This window comes from Neoarius graeffei, chromosome 24 (assembly GCF_027579695.1).
Source record: "Neoarius graeffei isolate fNeoGra1 chromosome 24, fNeoGra1.pri, whole genome shotgun sequence".
Lineage (NCBI taxonomy): Eukaryota > Metazoa > Chordata > Actinopteri > Siluriformes > Ariidae > Neoarius > Neoarius graeffei.
The window spans coordinates 4,197,630-4,216,005 of NC_083592.1; the positions used below are offsets into that span (position 1 = coordinate 4,197,630).

An 18,376-nucleotide genomic window follows, 5' to 3' on the forward strand; every position below is an offset into this window, starting at 1 on the left:
AGGGTCAAGGCCGGAAAACCATACTGGGTGCCCGTGATCTTCGGGCCCTTAGACAGCACTGCATCACATACAGGCATGCTTCTGTATTGGAAATCACAAAATGGGCTCAGGAATATTTCCAGAGAACGTTATCTGTGAACAAAATTCACTGTGCCATCCACCGTTGCCAGCTAAAACTCTATAGTTCAAAGAAGAAGCCATATCTAAACACGATCCAGAAGCGCAGACGTCTTCTCTGGGCCAAGGCTCATTTAAAATGGACTGTGGCAAAGTGGAAAACTGTTCTGTGGTCAGACGAATCAAAATTTGAAGTTCTTTTTGGAAATCAGGGACGCCGTGTCATTCGGACTAAAGAGGAGAAGGACGACCCAAGTTGTTATCAGCGCTCAGTTCAGAAGCCTGCATCTCTGATGGTATGGGGTTGCATTAGTGCGTGTGGCATGGGCAGCTGACACATCTGGAAAGACACCATCAATGCTGAAAGGTATATCCAGGTTCTAGAGCAACATATGCTCCCATCCAGACGACGTCTCTTTCAGGGAAGACCTTGCATTTTCCAACATGACAATGCCAAACCACATACTGCATCAATTACAGCATCATGGCTGCGTAGAAGAAGGGTCCGGGTACTGAACTGGCCAGCCTGCAGTCCAGATCTTTCACCCATAGAAAACATTTGGCGCATCATAAAACGGAAGATACGACAAAAAAGACCTAAGACAGTTGAGCAACTAGAATCCTACATTAGACAAGAATGGGTTAACATTCCTATCCCTAAACTTGAGCAACTTGTCTCCTCAGTCCCCAGACGTTTACAGACTGTTGTAAAGAGAAAAGGGGATGTCTCACAGTGGGAAACATGGTCTTATCCCAACTTTTTTGAGATGTGTTGTTGTCATGAAATTTAAAATCACCTAATTTTTCTCTTTAAATGATACATTTTCTCAGTTTAAACATTTGATATGTCATCTATGTTCTATTCTGAATAAAATATGGAATTTTGAAACTTCCACATCATTGTATTCCGTTTTTATTTACAATTTGTACTTTGCCCCAACTTTTTTGGAATCGGGGTTGTAGTTACATGTAATGTTGGGGAACATCTGTGAAATAATTTTGTTCCAGTTCTCACTTATGATACACTCAGCTGTTTAAAGTGTCTGCTGTACAAGTCCCTGTGAATGAGCTGTTACTATAGAAACGATAACGTGTACACGCTTTCTGGATAATCTACTAAACTGTACTGTTCCTTGTCGCTGTGGCCCACAGTGGTGCTGTCAAGTGTTTATCTGTTGTTCCTTCAGTGTGTATCTTTAATCTGGAAATGTGCAGCTTGATGGTGTTTTCTTTAATAGTTAGTTTAATAGTCCTTGATAGTACCACCCCTGTGACAAGGAAGGGTACAGTTTAGTGCCCTTTATTTCTGGGGTACAGAGTTAGAACAATGTGATCAATTCATCATATAATAATAATGACTTGTGATTTTCACCTCATTACAACATCTGCTTCCAATTTCCCTTTTCCAAACTCGTCATATATATATATATATGAATGCAAAGGTTTTGAGGGGGTGTGAACTTTTACAATTCTACTCTATGCTCACAGTGAGCTGAAATTGTTTTTGTTTTTTAATTCACAATAGATCTGAAGCTGTGTGAACATAAAAATCAGATTTTTCAAATCATATTTACATTCCTCACTAAAACTAAACAAGTCCATAAACGCAGAGCTCTGATTGGCTGAGAGCTTCAGAGAGAAAAAACACACAACACTGAGTCAGTATCTGGTGTTAGTCATTAGATGGCAACAATTAGCGATGTGTTAAGTGTGTGTGTGTGTGTGTGTGTGTGTGTGTGTGTGTGTGTGTGTGTGTGTGTGTGTCTTGTGTAGTGAGCTGTCAGTGGCACCAGTGCGTCAGCATCAGATTGAAATCGTAGCTCTATTGTAAAACAGCGCGTGATGCTGACACACACACACACACACACACACACTGTGAATAACACGACAAGTGTGCTACTGGCAGCATGTCCAACACAGCTGATACTGACAGACTGAGCGAGCGAGTGAGCGAGAGAGAGAGAGAGAGAGAGAGAGAGAGTTTGACTTTGAAGACCCATTTATTGAACCATTATATGGATCAAAAGCCCAACCCCCAACTACCCCACCCCATAGTATGAGAAACACATTTTACCAAATAAATATCAAGTTACCGCCATCAACTACTGAAAACAAGCCCTTGTTTATGCGCCTGTTCAAGAGAAGAACTAATATTATCAGTATCTTGAGAGATAGCATATTCCACTCTGACCCTTGATTCCACTAAGACCTGAAACATGTCCACTCTGTTTACACTTCGTCCCTCCTCCTCCTCCTCCAATCTATTACTCTTCCATATAGCCTGCTTGCCCAATCAAAAAATGTAATCAAGTACACAGCTCTTTCTTATTTCAGGAGTATTTAATCCTCAAAGCGAACAATTCCTTTGAAAAGATGAAACCGGACGGCACGGTGGTGTAGTGGTTAGCGCTGTCGCCTCACAGCAAGAAGGTCCGGGTTCGAGCCCCGTGGCCGGCGAGGGCCTTTCTGTGCGGAGTTTGCATGTTCTCCCCGTGTCCGCGTGGGTTTCCTCCGGGTGCTCCGGTTTCCCCCACAGTCCAAAGACATGCAGGTTAGGTTAACTGGTGACTCTAAATTGACCGTAGGTGTGAATGTGAGTGTGAATGGTTGTCTGTGTCTATGTGTCAGCCCTGTGATGACCTGGCGACTTGTCCAGGGTGTACCCCGCCTTTCGCCCGTAGTCAGCTGGGATAGGCTCCAGCTCGCCTGCGATCCTGTAGAACAGGATAAAGCGGCTAGAGATAATGAGATGAGATGAGAAGATGAAACCAAGTCTACGAAACACTACATGAAAATGTCTGAAAAGAGAAAACAGTTTGAAGATCACCAGAGTGTTTTGGAACAGGACTTTTATACAACACCTTCCACAAAGGTGGGGCGGCATGGTGGTGTAGCGGTTAGCACTGTCGCCTCACAGCAAGAAGGTTCTGGGTTCAAGCCCACTGACCGACAAGGGCCTTTCTGTGTGGACTTTGCATGTTCTCCCCCAGTGTCTGTGTGCGTTTCCTCCAAGTGCTCCAGTTTTCCCTACAGTCCAAAGACATGCAGGTTAGCCTAATCGGTGGCTCTAAATTGACCATAGGTGTGAATGGTTGTGTCTCTGTGTGTCAGCCCTGTGATGATCTGGCAACTTGTCCAGGGTGTACCCCGCCTCTTGCCCATAGTCAACTGGGATAGGCTCCAGCTTGCCCACGATCCTGCACAGGATAAGCAGTAACGGATAATGGATGGATGGACCTTCCACGAAGGTGACCGGATCTGGCTGTTAGGAAAGCGAGCCTTTAAAGGAGAGCAGTCTCTCATTGTTATCATCTATGGCCCTGTTGGCGCCGACAAGTCAATCAGGAAATGGGATATTGACTTGACCACGATCAATAAATTGATTAATGAAGCTCAAAAGGCAGTGAGGTAGGCCGGCCTTCAAACACCTCAGTATGTCTCCTACCATTCTTTCAGGGCTAACTCCCAGAGAAGATGCAAAGTCATGTACAAGCTGCTAGTGTCTTTCAGTCAAGTTGAACAAATGACTGAGTTTTGTTACTTTTGCTCTGGTAAAAAGGGACATGACATTTTCAGATAGCACACCTTGTCTATGTCAGTAAGAACTGAAAAACAAAGTTTCATCAAGGCTATAATGTTCTGTCTGACACTCTGAGGTATCACCAGGCCTCAGGAACAGAACCATAGAAACTGTTAAGTAACTTCTGAACAGAATAAAAACAACTGCCAATCAATGGGCAGCTTGGTCCTGGCCCTCAGAAAAGCAAGGCCAAACTCCACCCAGGGTAGATCCGTATCATACAACAATATCCGGGCCAACTGAAGTCTCATTGCCTTTACTTTGGTGGAGAAATGAACAAGGCCTTTCCCCCTTCAGCCACAAGCAGATAGAGGACCCCAGGAGGGAGCCAGTGATTCCTGTCCCAAAAGAAGTTCACAAAGCTCTTCTGAAGAGAGACAAGAAGCTCAACAGGTGGATTTAAAACAGTTAGCTGATGCCATAGCATAGAAGCAGCCAAATTGTTGATAACAAGCACTTGCCCTTTGTAGGACAGCTGTGGATGGATCCACTCCCACCTCTGCAGTCTCCCTTGTACCTTTTCGGATAATCTCAGTGCTGAAGAAGACCCCCAGGATCTTTAGCCTGCATAGGCAGCTGGGGCACCTCCATGGCCTGCCACTGCCCTAACAGCCCCAGTTCACCTTTGCCAAGGAAGCCTTTTGAAACATATCTAAGCAAGTAAACAAGTTCCTTATGTCCTCTTGTCATGGTATGACAATAGTTCATTGTCATCTGCATAAGCAAGAACCTTAACTATCTAAACTCCTCCAGGAGCAGAGACTTGAACAGAAATAACTTGAAGATTCTTCCTCAGCTGTATCAGGAGGTTCTATAGCTATAGTGTACCAAAAAACAAAACCAGAGAGGCTACAACCTTCCTGAATGTCCCTACAATGAAAAGTTTTGTGAGTGTCCCTTTTATCTCTAGCATGCTATCCGTATCTGTGTACAGGAGTTTGATGCATGCTGTGAAATAAGGGCCAAACCCAAATGCTTCAAGCATCCTGAAGGTGTAGTGATGGTCCACTCTATCTGATCTAATGAGTTAAGGCCTGGAGTGAGTTTGTACACACTGATAAGGTCCAACATGTCCCTCATAAGAAAAAGACTGTCAAAGATGGTGTGCCCTGGGATCCAGTAAGACCGTTCTTGGTGAATGATTTGTGTGTTTGTCAGTTTGTCAGAGTTTTGGAGAAAATCTTACAGTCCGTTCCAAGAAGTGACACAGAATGCTAGTTCTTCAGACATGCCAGGTCACCTTTTTTGGCAGCAATGTAATCACCGCTTTTCTACAACTTAAAGGCAAGATATTCTCAGCCAAGCTTTGGAGGAAGACCGAGTGCAGATCAGGTCTGATGAAGGCTCAGAAAGCTTTGTAAAAGTCCGTAGTCAGCTGATCTATCTCTGGTGACTTTCCAATGGACGGCTCCTTGACTGCATTGATGAGTTCCCTGAGAGTCAGTGGCTGTTCCAGGTCAGACTGATCCTCCTCCATCAGGTGCTTGACCTCCTTTAAGAGATCCAACTTGGCACCCAGGTCACATGGCTCCACAGTGTAGCGCTCCTGGTAGAAGGACAAGCCGTGCAAGATGATTTCCTGCACATCCATGTTAAGTCGTCCCTCAGGTAATTTTAGGTTCGTAATCAGCTTTTTCTCAGATCTCCTTTTGTACATCAATACATTCTTCCTGGCACAAGCTCAAGCTCTCAGAGAGCACAGAAATTTGTGAGCAGGAGATTCACGAGCACACAAAGCAGTTTGAACGCTGTGTGAGAGAGAGACCAGGGGTTTTGAGAAGCAGCAGAGGAAAATTACACATGAGCTGGGGCTGTTTGACAGAAAGGGGGGAAACATTGCAAAATCTGAACGTGAAATGAATAAATACTGCTCTCAAATCGAAATACCACGCTCCTGATTCAAGATCAGAATAAAACTCCAGATTAACAGTGTGAAGAACAAATCACACACAGATCCGGGATCTTTCTTTCTGTTTTACTGCATACTTATTCCTTCCTTCCTTCCTTCCTTCCTTCCTTCCTTCCTTCCTTCCTTCCTTCCTTCCCCTCTTTCTCTTGCTCTCTCTTCATACTCATCTTTCTTTCTTTCTTTCTTTCTTTCTTTCTTTCTTTCTTTCTTTCTTTCTTTCTTTCTTTCTTCTGCATGCTCCTTCCTACCTTCCTTTTCTTTCTTGCTCTGTAACTCGTATCTCCACAGATCTCCTGCACACTTCTATTTTTTCCTCTTTTATCCACGTCCCCAGTGTCCTCTGCTGCCACTTCTCCTGCTCTCTGTCATACTTTATCTGTCTTTCTATCCATCTCTCTCTCTCTCTCTCTGTTCACATGTCATGGTTTCAGATTCTCGTCTTTCTCAGACAGTGCACGTTCTCTCGCTCTATCGATGGCGGTTGAATCAATGTTATCTCTTTTCCACACGCCTCGGCCTTCATCGATTCCCCTCGCCTGTCGCACACTCGCTCAATTAAACTCCTCTCACTGCGGCTCGGGAGCAAATTGAAATCGGACACAGCCCCGAGCTCCGGGGAGCGTATTAGCCAGAGACAGATGAACACTTCTTATAAAGCTGTCGGTGAGAAAACGGAAATTACACACGAGAGAGAGAGAGACTCATTTCCTTCAGTGTCTGACTTTCAAGCTGTGAGTTAGCGTTAGCATCTTTAGCATCTTGCTCTGCATTAACCTCCTGTAGTGTTAATGTTTTCTGTTCTTCCTCCTCACCATCCTTTTATCATATTCTTTCTTTAAAAAACACTTTATCTTCATGTCTTCATCTTTAATCTAAACAGTAGTAAAGGAAATGGAGCAGTGTGAGTCCCCGACTTCTCCTCTGTGACACATTCAGATTAGCGGAACCGTTTCTCAACATTATGGTTCCAGGAACTTTTGGTTTCCTTCTTGTGAAAATACAACATTTATAAACGTTCCTACAACATTCCTTCAACATTTGTTTTTGTTGTAGTAACGTTTTTCTCTAACTGGGAACATTGTATGAGCAGTGTTCTAGTAACATCATTGAGAAGCAACCTGTTATTAGAGCACATGTTATTAGAACATTTCAGGAACGTTATGTTTGGAACCTTCTTAGAACCTGTTTGCTTCCAGCCATAGGGGCCTTTTCAGGAACTCAAGAACCTTTTCAGGGGCTTTCAGGGTCGATTTTAAATTCCAGGAAGCTTTTAGCGCCTGAGGAACCAGGGAACTAAGGACGTTAGTTACAATAACATTATATTTGCACGACTTTGCAAAAATAACCAGGAAGCCATTGTGCATCTGTTCTGTTATCTGCAGCGAGCACTACTGTAGCCCGAGCTCCTAACTGCAGCTTTAATCACGTCAGCAGCATGTGTGTTACTTCTCCATCAGAATGTTAATCTGTGGTGGCCTTCTGCACTCCATCAGGCCTCGTCCTAATCCCCTTGTGATGTGTTCAGCACTTTATTAGCAGGACTGACACCAAGCAGAGCAGCATTAGCATCAGCATCAGCATTAGCATTAGCAACCCCCAGATCCGTCTTTAGCCTCGTCATCAGTTTGGCCTCGTCTCAGTCCACCTGCTGCCTGAAGAGAAACCGCAGACCTCTGCTCTATCAGCTGTCCTGTCTCTCTCTCTCTCTCTCTCTCTCTCTCTCTCTCTCACACACACACACACACACACACACACACACACACACACACACACACGGGTTATATTATGATGAAATGAAGACTGTTGATAATGTTATAGCAGTGACTTAGCAGATCTGTGGACGTTTGATTGGATGCGAATTTGATCACAGCGAGTTAAAGCTCAGGGAGGTGTGTGTGTCTCTGTTTCTTGCTTACTCTCTCTCTCTCTCACACACACACACACACACACACACACACACACACACACACACACACACTGATGAATTATGGATGCAGCAGACTAAACACTTTGTGTCAGATGCAGCAACACGCTGGTGATTTGCCCGTGGGCCAAGTGGAACAGGACAGCGCCTCTTTAAACATGTCAGCTTTAATCTCTGGACATTTTTATTTACTCTCACTGTGGAGCTGCTCTTCACGTCCCTGCTGACGATCTCAACATCACGTTCATCTCCGTGTGTTAAAGAAATGATTCAGTGTCTTTAGATCTGACCTGGAGCTACAGTGCTACTGTACCTAACAGCTCATGGGCATTTATTTCACCTAAAACCTTTTGTGGAAAAACACAGAGGGACTTCCTGTCATCACACCTTACATACTTGGCTTCCTACCAAAGATCTCTGCTACTTCCTTCTTCCAAGCTTTATTTTTCTTGGTAATGTCTTTATAGGTGTTTAACAAGAGGTTGTGTATGACAGGATAAGATGAAGCCATGGTTTATATATATTTATATGATTTTTCTTACATTTTTGTGCATCAAACAGTAAACAGGAAGTAATCACAGGTAGAAATTTAAAGTTGTGAGTGGGGAATTGAAGAAAAGTCGGACCTCAGGCTCCTCACGATTGTTGTGAGTGAACTATTGGGATTTGTAGTTTCTTGACAGTGTTTGAAACATCGCTTGTCGCTAATATTACGGTGTGTGTTCTACATGTACAGAGAAAATTAGCTTATTATTGTGTGTGTGTGTGTAAATATATAAATGTGATTATACATATGACTTCATCTGTGTGACGCTGCTTTGACGTCACACATCAGGTTGAGAAGAAGCCCAGCATGACACACTGGGACAAATTTGAATGATTTTCTTTAAACTATGAATCAGTTTATTCACTTATTTAAATACACGCATGAGAGCTTCTCTGTTCAGTTGAGTTGGTTGGGTTCAATGCCCGAACTGATATCACATCATCGGTTTTTCATTGGTTAATCAGACACAAGGTACGCCACCACTCTTGCCGGAGCGGTTGGGGGTTAGGTGCCTTGCTCAAGGACACTTCAGCCAGTCCTGCTGGTCCAGGGAATCAAACCAGCAACCTTTGGTCTCAAACCATTAGGCCATGGCTTCCCCTCAAGCTTCTCTGTAAATAAATGAAAATAAGAGTCATTTAAAATAACTTCCGCTTTATAATAATAATAATGATAAAAAAGTGTTTGTTTCTTCAGCGGATATTGACCCTCTCAGTGCACACTAGCGCACTACAGAGTGTCCACTCGCTGTAGTGTGCGCTCCAGCCCTCACCCCTACTCTGGAGTGCAGGAGTAAGCTCAACGCCCAGGACGCTGACACCGTCACCGTGGCAACAGACCTCACGGCGCTGTGATTGGAGGACCCGTGGGAATATGCAAATCAAGCCGTGCGCTGATTGGTCTGTGGGCGTGGCCTGCCGGCTCCAGACCCGCGGTGGTTCCGGGTTTCATTGTCCGTCCGGTAGAGCGGCTGGAGGGGAAGCCGCGCGCGCTCTTTCGCACACCGTTAGACACTCCGCGGATTATCACCGACACACACCGGACGGAGCGGAAACCACGCTGCAGGCACGAGACAGGAAATTATCCTCCGGACCCGACAGAGAGGAATAAAACCCGCCTCGACACGGATTATTTATTACACTTTATTACCGGAATGACGGAGTGTTAAATCCCCTGCGCGAGAGAGAGAGAGTGTGTGTGTGTGTGTGTGTGTGTGTTAGCGCGCTCGGAGCTGTATGGAGGTCTAGAGAGGAGCAGAGAAACGGTTTATGGTAAGAACCTTTTCCTTTCACCCCTGTTGTGTGTGTGTGTGTGTGTGTGCGCGCGCGCGCGCGCGTGCGCAGGTGGTGTTTGATTATAATTATTTATTGTTATATGTGTTAAAGCTGATCATCATAAAACAGGAGATAAGAGATAAACTGCTAATTTATGGACACACACACACACACTTTTTTGCTATTAAAGTTAATGTTTCATCAGTGTGTGTGTGATGTTTTGTGGGTCAGAAGAGAAATGTGTGTGTGTGTGTGTGTGTGTGTGTGTGTGTGTGAAAGCCCGTCTTTGGTGTGTGTTGTGGTCAGTGTTGAAGGTGTTGATTAGTTTTCTGTAATAGCAGCGCAGCTGAAACCGCAGGTTTATATTCACGCGCTCGGTCTAATGCGTTATCGTTTCTGTAGTAACAGCTCACAGTGCGATGTTCTGTGTAAGGAGACGTTTATTTCACAGGTATAGAAGGAGACTCGGGTGTTAGAGGGAAAGCTTTCAGTTCTCCATATGAACTCTAAAGGCGAGAATAAAGGCCGGAGAGGGAACAGATGTTTCCAGCTGCTGTAAGGTAAGTGAGAAGAGGAATCAGTGTGATGGGCGAGTGTCAGGTGATCACATGGCCGTGCTGATGGATCGTTTGATTTTGAGGAGTGCGTTATTGAAGCGGCTCCACGCGAGCGCAGAGATTCCCGTCCGCACTGACTGACTGATTGATGCGCCTCGGGCGGATCCGCGTTCGTCTTATTAAACTCATGAATATTTTTAGAATTGCAAAACTCTAATTTCCTGCAGCGCAGATTCATCTGTCATCTGCTGTAATATTCAACTGAGTCAAACTCATTCAAATCTGATTCAGTGATTCACTGTGCACCCTGTATGACCTGTCATTCCACTGGAGGAGGTGTGGCCTCTGTGTGTGTGTCAGAGTGGAGGGGGTGTGGCCTCTGTGTGTGTCAGAGTGGAGGAGGTGTGGCCTCTCTGTGTGTGTGTGTGTGTGTGTGTGTCAGAGTGGAAGAGGTGTGGCCTCTCTGTGTGTGTCAGAGTGGAAGAGGTGTGGCCTCTCTGTGTGTGTCAGAGTGGAGGAGGTGTGGCCTCTGTGTTTGTCAGAGTGGAGGTGGTGTGTTTGTCTCAGCATGAAAGAGGTGTGGCCTTTGTGTGTGTCTGAGTGAAGGAGGTGTGGCCTCTGTGTTTGTCAGAGTGGAGGAGGTGTGGCCTCTCTGTGTGTGTCAGAGTAGGGGAGGTGTGGCCTCTGTGTGTGTCAGAGTGGAGGTGGCGTGGCCTCTGTGTTTGTCTCAGTATGAAAGAGGTGTGGCCTTTGTGTGTGTCAGAGTGGAGGAGGTGTGGCTTCTGTGTTTGTCTCAGCATGAAAGAGGTGTGGCCTCTGTGTGTGTCTGAGTGAAGGAGGTGTGGCCTCTGTGTTTGTCTTAGAATGAAAAAGGTGTGGCCTCTGTGTGTGTCAGAATGAAAGAGGTGTGGCCTCTGTGTGTGTCAGAGTGGAGGAGGTGTGGCCTCTGTGTGTGTCAGAGTGGAGGTGGCGTGGCCTCTGTGTTTGTCTCAGCATGAAAGAGGTGTGGCCTCTGTGTGTGTCGGTGTGAAGGAGGTGTGGCCTCTGTGTTTGTCTCAGAATGAAAGAGGTGTGGCCTCTGTATGCGTCAGAATGAAAGAGGTGTGGTCTCTGTGTGTGTATGCATGAAGGAGGTGTGGCCTGTGTGTGTGTTAGAGTGAAAGAGGTGTAGCCTGTGTGCGCGTGTGTCTCTGAGTGAAGGAGGCATGGCCTCTGTGCATGTGTCAGAGTTAAGGAGGTGTGGCCTGTGTGTGTGTCTGAGTGAAGGAGGCATGGCCTCTGTGCGTGTGTCAGAGTTAAGGAGGTGTGGCCTGTGTGTGTGTCTGAGTGAAAGAGGTATGGCCTCTGTGTGTTGGAGTGAAGGAGGTGTGGCCTGTGTTTGTCTCAGAATGAAAGAGGTGTGGCCTCTGTATGTGTCCGAGTGAAAGAGGTGTGGCCTCTGTGTCTGAGTGAAGGAGGTGTGGCCTCTGTGTGTATCTGCGTGAAAGAGGTGTGGCCTCTGTGTCTGAGTGAAGGAGGTGTGGCCTCTGTGTGTGTCAGAGTGAAGGAGGTGTGGCCTCTGTGTGTGTCAGAGTGAAGGAGGTATGGCTTGTGTGTGTGTGTGTGTCAAAGTGAAAGAGGTGTGGTCTCTGTGTGTGTGTCAGAGTTAAGGAGGTGTGGCCTCTGGGTGTGTGTGTCAGAATGAAGGAGGTGTGGCCTGTCTGTGCGTGTGTGTCAAAGTGAAAGGGGTGTGGTATCTGTGTGTGTCATCGTGAAGGAGGTGTGGCCTGTGTGCGAAATGTTGGAGGTGTGTTGGTGTGTTTGTTGTAGGTGAAAATCTGAGCTTTCTGTCCCAACTTGTGTGTGTAAAGATGTTGTGCATGAGGTTTCATCAGTGTTTCATCACTGTAATTGCAGATGTTGAGACAGCGACGTTGCGTTCATCTTCATTATTTCACACCCGAGTGTTTCCATAAGCTCCGTCCACTCTACTGTGATTTTCTCCGTGTTTCCACACATCTGTGTTTTCGGGATTTTGAAATGAGTTTGTGGTTTTTGTGCACACGAGTAAAACTTCCACTGTTACTCACCTCGCTCCTGTGTAGTGCAGCAGGTGAGGTTCACAAATACTGTATGGAGGAGTGTAACATCACTGTGGAGTGTGTCATGTGTAAACACACACACACACTAAATAAAATCCTGTGTAAGGAGGAGGTTTTTTTCTGTTTGTTGAAACCTCTCGGGCTACATGTAAAAAAAAAACTAAAACCCAGAGAGATGAGATCCTCTCACCCTGATACCATTGTCTTCTCCCAGTCTCCCCTTCGTCTCCTCCCAGTCTCCTTCCAGTCTCCTCCCAGTCTCCTTACAGTGTCCTCCCAGTCTTCTCTTCATCTCCTCCCAGTCTTCCCTTCATCTCCTCCTAGTCTCCCCTTCATCTCCTCCCAGTCTCCTCTTCGTCTCCCCTTCATCTTCTCCTAGTCTCCCCTTTGTCTCCTCCCAGTCTCCTCTCCGTCTCCTCCCAGTCTCAGTGCTGGTGTTTTGTTTGACAGCCCATCCTATTTCACACTGAAACTCTTTGTCAAGTTTGTGAGGACGATGGAGTCAGATATCGGAGACAATGAACACACATTCAGCACAAGTCCTTCACAGTGACGACCTCACTGGGGATGAGAGGACCAGTGAAACAGGCTATTATTACTGTCTCTAACGTGTCTCTAATGTGACTCTCTCATATCTCTAACGTGTCTCTGACAGGATTCTGAATCGTCTCTATTGTGTCTCTGAGGTGACTGTCATCTGTCTAACACGACTCTGACTCGGCTGATTTGAGAAAATAACACCAACGGTGAGAAAAACAAAAAAAAAACTCTGAGGGAAAGGCCACTTTAAAACTGTGTGTGTGTGTGTGTGTGTGTGTGTGTGTGTGTGTGTGTGTGTGTGCCATGGGCTGTGAAACTAGGACATTTTAATCTGTTTACACACACTCCAGAGACGATGAGTTGCAACTGTGCAAAGTTCATATACACACACACACACACACACACACACACACACACACACACACACACACACACAGTTGGTAATAGCTGTGGCACACAGCTGCTGTTTCCCAACTACAAAGTGTTGCTGACTAGTGGGAAAAGGACACGGACACACACACACACACACACACACAAAATAATGCAACAGACATGTGGAAATAAGCCAACAGCTCTCAGAGCAAGTGTGTGTGTGTGTGTGTGTGTGTTACCTCGTCGCACTCTCCATGATAATGACAGGTTGCTAGGCGACTTTAGCTCCGCCCCCTTGTCTCTGTCATTTATATCTCCTGCAGATGGAGCGTGTGATTAGGAGCGTGAGGATCAGCGCAAGATAACGTGTGTGTGTGTGTTCGTGTGCATGTGCGCACTGAACTAAGCATGTCAACTTAGATTATCTGTCTCTGACACTAAAATCTGTCTCTCTGTCTGTCTGTATCTCTGTCTGTATCTGTTTCTCTCAGGTTAATCTTTATGAGTTTTATGTATTGAGTGTTATTCTGTGTGTGTGTGTGTGTTATGTTGAAGTGTGAGCAACATTATGGAGTGTAAGTAACATCTGTCCAGCTGTCATCCTGTCTTAGCCAATCAGACGCCCTCATGCATAGCAACTATGGAAATGGTACCTCGTGTGTGTGTTTCTCTCTAAGGACTATACGAGTGCGTCAGTGTCTCCAAGACACACACTTCTCATGTCATCAAAGTGTGAAACAAGTTGCATCGTCCAACTTGAGATTGTGTGTGTGTGTGTGTGTGTGTGTGTGTGTGTGTGTGTGTTCTGACATGTAGATTAGAGTGAGACAGCTGAGGTGTAGAATTTATTATTTGTAACTCGCAACCTTTAAAACACACACACACAACTTGCTGTATGTCTTTCTTGAGTGACAGGAAATTGAATGCAGTAATCAGTATCATCAGCACCTTTTGTGAAAGAAGACAATAGCATCATCTCGTCTTTTCCTCACACTCTCTCTCTCTCTCTCTCTCTCTCTCTCCCCCCCCTCCCTCCAACTTTAACATTCTCTTGTGTCTGCGAAACAGGATTATGGGTTTCTCTTGTATGAAGAGTAAGCATGCACACACACACTTCCAAACTAAATCAGATTAGAAACTCGATCCAGCAGGAAGAATTCAGAATCCTCAGGTTTCAGTGTTTGTGTTTCCTGACCGAATGTATGTGCAAACAAAGCAGACTGTTTAGCTCACACAGTAGAGTGTTTAGCCTAACGTTAGCTAGCGTACTCGGCTAGCTACTTCACACCAGCTAGCTACTGATACTGAGAGACGCAGCTTTAACGTTAGCTTACGGTACGTTTAGTAGAACTTTTTATCTTGTTCAGCATCTCAGCTGAGAGAAAAAAGTTTAGCTGATTCATGCTAACATTCATTTTCCACTAATATCTGGAAAAACCTCAGCTCAAACATGTGTGTGTATGAGAGAGAGAGAGAGAGGTGACACCGAAATTCTGCTAACACTCTAATTGCCTTTGTTGAAAGTAATTGGTGTCTGTTTTCGCAGGAATAAATGCGCGCACACACACACAGCTGTATTTGTCTCTATGTCACAACAAAACCCTAAAGAGACACATCACTCTGATTTAGTGTTAGCGTCTCTCTGAGGGATCATGACATACACTCACTGCGTAGCTGTGTAAGTGTGTGTGTGTGTGTGTGTGTGTGTGTGGCTTTGTGAGAGTTCTATTGTGTGTGTCTTCCGCCCCTCAGGAGACGAGGTCACCTTGTCTCCAAACAGGCGCTAATCTCTGTTCTGTTGTTGCCTGTGTGTGATTAGCGTGTGTGTGTGTGTGTGTGTGTGTGTGTGTGTGTGTGTGTGTGTGTGTGTGTGTCAGATCGTCCGTTTTGCAGTCTGTAGAGTGGAGCTCTACCTAAGTAAATATGTGGACATGGTGTAATGTAGCGTAACATGCTGAGTCGTATCTAACAAACTAGAAGTATTGAGTGTTTACGTGTAGCATGCTAATTATTTCTCTTGCGAGTAGAATACAGTAATATATTTTAACACCGAACTCCATTCAGGTTTTAACAGCGCACTCAGATCCTCCTGTCTGTCTGACCGTCCGTCTGTCTGGGGGCTCCCGCCCCCTCCATCATAGTTAATAAGATTTAAGCAGCTAGCATTTGCCCTCAGATATGCTGAATAGTGGGTGGTTAACAGCTGTGTGTGTGTTTGCGTGCGCTGTAAATTGTCTGTGTGTCAAGATAGTCTGGTATGTGACTGCACTGAATGAACACACATTCTCTCTCTCTCTCTCTCTCTCTCTCTCTCTCTCTCTCTCTCTTTTACCATCTTTTAAACTGTCTGTCTCTTTCTGTCCTGATTTGACCCTTACAAGGTTCCCTTCAGTCAATGAGAGGAAAACCCTCATTAAATCTCTCTCTCTGTCTGTCTCTCTCTCTCTGTCTCTCTCTTTCTTTGTCTATCTGTCTCTGTCTCTCTGCTCTGTCTGTGTGCATGCCTTCAGATGAATAGTGTCTCATTAGCATTGTAACAGCAGTCAACCTGCTGCTTCAGGGGTGTGTGTGTGTGTGTGTGTGTGTGTGTGTGTGTGTGTGTGTGTGTGTGTGTGTGTGTGTGTGTGTGTGTGGAGAACAGGGTCATGCTTGTCATTTGCATTATCACCCCTTCACTTCTCCTCAGTCTGTGTCTCGGGGTTGTGGTGTTTGTGTCTCATCTCTTTTTCCTCCAGCTGGCATTGGGGTTGCACGAACAGACACACTCACTAAAACATGTAAATTATAATAATTACATTTTAGAATTAGTGACCCGTGAGCGAGATTTCAGGAATGACGGCGTGACCCATGAGTGTGCTTTCAGGAATGACGGAGTGACCCGTGAGCGAGATTTCAGGAATGACGGAGTGACCTGTGAGCGAGATTTCAGGAATGACGGAGTGACCCGTGAGCGAGATTTCAGGAATGACGGAGTGACCCATGAGCGATATTTCAGGAATGACGGCGTGACCCCTGAGCGAGATTTCAGGAATGACGGAGTGACCCGTGAGCGATATTTCAGGAATGATGGCGTGACCCGTGAGCGAGATTTCAGGAATGACGGAGTGACCCATGAGCATGATTTCAGGAATGACGGAGTGACCCATGAGCGAGATTTCAGGAATGACGGAGTGACCCCTGAGCGAGATTTCAGGAATGACGGAGTGACCCATGAGCGTGCTTTCAGGAATGACGGAGTGACCCCTGAGCGAGATTTCAGGAATGACGGAGTGACCCGTGAGCGAGATTTCAGGAATGACGGAGTGACCCGTGAGCAAGATTTCAGGAATGATGGAGTGACCCATGAGTGTGCTTTCAGGAATGACGGAGTGACCCGTGAGCGAGATTTCAGGAATGACAGAGTGACCCATGAGCGTGCTTTCAGGAATGACGGAGTGACCCATGAGCGATATTTCAGGAATGACAGAGTGACCCATGAGCGATATTTCAGGAATGACGGAGTGACCCATGAGCGATATTTTAGGAATGACAGAGTGACCCATGAGCGAGATTTTAGGAATGACAGAGTGACCCATGAGCGAGATTTCAGGAATGACGGAGTGACCCATGAGCGAGATTTCAGGAATGATGGAGTGACCCCTGAGCGAGATTTCAGGAATGACGGAGTGACCCATGAGCGAGATTTCAGGAATGATGGAGTGACCCCTGAGCGAGATTTCAGTAATGACGGAGTGACCCATGAGCGTGATTTCAGGAATGACAGAATGACCCATGAGCGAGATTTCAGGAACGACGGAGTGACCCCTGGGTGAGATTTCAACAACAATGGTGTGACCCGTGAGCGAGATTTCAGGAACGAAGGAGTGACCCATGAGCGAGATTTCAGGAACGACAGAGTGACCCGTGAGCGAGATTTCAGGAATGACGGAGTGACCCATGAGCGAGATTTCAGGAATGACGGAGTGACCCATGAGCGAGATTTCAGGAATGATGGAGTGACCCCTGAGCGAGATTTCAGGCACGACGGAGTGACCCGTGAGTGTGATTTCAGGAATGACGGTGTGACCCCTGAGTGTGATTTCAGGCACGACGGAGTGACCCGTGAGGGTGATTTCAGGCACGACGGAGTGACCCGTGAGCGTGATTTCAGGCACGACGGAGTGACCCATGAGTGTGATTTCAGGAATGACAGAATGACCCATGAGCGAGATTTCAGGAACGACGGAGTGACCCCTGGGTGAGATTTCAACAACAACGGTGTGACCCGTGAGCGAGATTTCAGGAACGACGGAGTGACCCGTGAGCGAGATTTCAGGAATGACGGAGTGACCCGTGAGCAAGATTTCAGGAACGACGGAGTGACCTGTGAGCAAGATTTCAGGAACGACGGAGTGACCCGTGAGCGAGATTTCAGGAACGACGGAGTGACCCGTGAGTGTGATTTCAGGAATGACGGTGTGACCCCTGAGTGTGATTTCAGGCACGACGGAGTGACCCGTGAGCGTGATTTCAGGCACGACGGAGTGACCCGTGAGCGTGATTTCAGGCACGATGGAGTGACCCGTGAGTGTGATTTCAGGAATGGCAGAATGACCCATGAGCGAGATTTCAGGAACAACGGAGTGATCCGTGAGCATGATTTCAGGAAGACGGAGTGATCCGTGAGCATGATTTCAGGAATGACGGAGTAACCCATGAGTGTGATTTTAGGAATGGCGGTGTGACTCCTGAGCATGATGTCAGGAATGACGGAGTGACCTGTGAGCATGTTTTCAGGAGTGACCCTTGAGAGAGATTACAGGAATGATGGAGTGATGCCTGAGCGAGATTTCAGAAATGACGGAGTGACCCGTGAGCGTGATTTCAGGAATGACGGAGTGACCTATGATTATGATTTCAAGAATAATGGAGTGATTTTCAGCTTATTTAAGTGCCCCCCCCAAAAAAACGGCACACAAATGCATGAACAGAACAAAGTGATCAGTATTTATTGAGTATGCACAGTCAGCGATATTAAAGTTATGATCTGTGAACATGGATGAATATAAATACATATATTAGAAACAGGTATTTAGGTCTTTTTGGTAGCTTGAAGGTGAAATCTGATTGGTTGATCTACTTTGACAGATTAAGGGCACATTCTGATTGGTTGAAATAGTGTGATATAAGTGTTCCTGGTACTGCTGAATGGCACAAAAGCTACATAATAAGGTGATCTGTATTAACCTCCTTGTTTCGCTCTCTCACTGTCTGTCTTACTGTCTCACTGCCCATGTCTTTCGCTCTCTCACATTCCATCTTACTCTCTCACTGTCTGTCTCTTGCTGTCTCACATTCCATCTTGCTCTCTCACTGTCCATTTCTCTCACTCTCTCACTGTCCATGTCTCTCGCGCTCTCACTGACCATGTCTCTCGCGCTCTCACTGTGCGTCTTGCTCTCTCATTGTCAGTCTCACTCTCTCTCACTGTCCATG

At 46.0% G+C, this 18,376-nt stretch overlaps 1 protein-coding gene across 2 annotated transcripts in view; it reads left to right on the forward strand.

The window, feature by feature from the left end:
- The first annotated feature begins 9,042 nt into the window (after positions 1-9,042).
- The window catches only part of fam222aa (family with sequence similarity 222 member Aa), a 20,385-nt gene continuing 11,051 nt past the window's right edge, over positions 9,043-18,376 (forward strand). The window contains exons 1-2 of one of the 2 annotated variants that reach the window (XM_060907393.1): positions 9,043-9,348; positions 12,645-12,735. The gene's annotated coding sequence lies outside the window, so the exon portion shown is untranslated. The remainder of the gene's footprint in view (positions 9,349-12,644; positions 12,736-18,376) is intronic. The other variant, XM_060907392.1, reaches the window with a different exon arrangement.